We start from the raw sequence: 1,778 nt of genomic DNA, 5'->3' as shown, positions 1-1,778 counted from the left end.
AATTGAAATTTATGTACTAAACTTAATTATCTTGTAAGATACTTGGGAAAGGTCGTTTTTTTTTGGGGGGGGGCGTGTTCTAGAATTGAAATACTAGTTTGTTTTGCTAAATTGATAAATCCTCCTCGATGGTTCGATGAATTTCTTTGTTGAAATATATGCTGATTCTACAATTCTTCTAGTGAATTTATCGATAGCTTTATGTAGCAATTCAGCTCCTCTCCAGTTTGGTAAATTATCGAATTTTTCCTTATTAACTACTAAAAAATTAGATGTCCTATGTGCTTTTATATCGTGTTTATGTTCATAAATTCTTTTATTTAATCCCCTTGATGACTCGCCATAATATACCATTGTACAACTATTACACGGGATTTCGTATACGACACTGTTATCGGAATTGGTTCTCTTTTCGAAAGTCTTTACCAAATCACCTACAGTCTTATTAATTATTTTAGCTATGTCTATACCTGTTTTTATTAAATATTTGTCTATTATTGGTGAAGTTTCTGAGCCAGGTACTGATACATAATTGGTATTATTTCTATCATTTCTCTCTTTCTTTCCACGATTATAGATATTTATTGCTTTTCTTTTTGTTCTCCTCAACACTCCCTCTGGGTATCCAAGTTTGTCATATGTTTTCATAATATAATCATATTCTTTTTCTATGTATTCTTTGCTACATATTCGTAGTGCCCTAAGAAAAAAGCCTATTACTATACCACTCTTTGTCCTATCATCATGTGCGGAGAAGTAATGTACGAATCCTCTTTGTTTGTTTTCTTTCTGTATACTGAGAAAGACAGTTTTTCCTACTCGTCGTATTAATGTATCTAGGAAGGGCAATTGTCCATTTTGTTCCTCTTTTGTGGTGAATTGTATATCGCTGTTGACCGTGTTAAGCATTCTCACTTTATTATTTACGTTAGTGTTTTCGGGGATGAGAACAAGGACGTCGTCTACATATCTAAACCAGTGTGATCCTCTACCATTAATTCTGATAAAGTTTTCTTTTTCCAGTAACTATGTATAGAGAGGCCATCACTGCACTTAAAGGACTACCCACAGCGAGTCCTCTGTGTTGTTCATACTCGTTGCTATTAAAAGTAAACGCACCAAAATTTACGCATAAAATCAATTCTATATAATCTTGTTTTGTTACGGGTAGGTCAGCATCGTTCATACCTTTTATTACTCTCTTTGCTGCCTCTAACGCATCGTCAGTGGAAATATTTGTAAATAAAGCCTTAACGTCATAGCTAACTAACTTTTTCCCCTTTAGTCTTGTCAAAAGATCATTGAAATTTTTCAAATGTGTATTACTGATCAACCCCATTGCCAGTGATAACGGTTTAGCTAGACATTTCGATAGTCTGATTTAGCAACTTCGTTACTGCTTCCATTGCCCCTTCAATCTCTACGTTGGTGAATAGAGCTTTTACGTCATAACAGGCCATCTTCTTTTTGTTTAAATCTAAGTGCTTCAATCTGTTGATTAAATCAGTGGAGCTGTGTAGATGTGCGCTGCTGATTGTGCCTATTGCTGCAGATAACGGTTTCGTTAGATGTTTTGCGAGTCAACGAGGTGCACCTCCTATTCCTGGGACAATGGGTCTCATCGGGATTCCTGGCTTGTGCACTTTGGGAATTCCTCTCATCTTGGTGTTCTTGGGGCTTCTTCGAGTAGACCTAGTAGTTTTTCTTGAGTAAATGAGTGATTTACCGGTTAAAAAATCAGACTTTGTGAAATTAATTTCATTATATGTAAAATTCAA

This window comes from Oratosquilla oratoria, chromosome 11 (genome assembly GCF_046742065.1).
Source record: "Oratosquilla oratoria isolate Oo_2021 chromosome 11, ASM4674206v1, whole genome shotgun sequence".
Lineage (NCBI taxonomy): Eukaryota > Metazoa > Arthropoda > Malacostraca > Stomatopoda > Squillidae > Oratosquilla > Oratosquilla oratoria.
Note: the sequence above shows the minus strand (reverse complement) of the source record.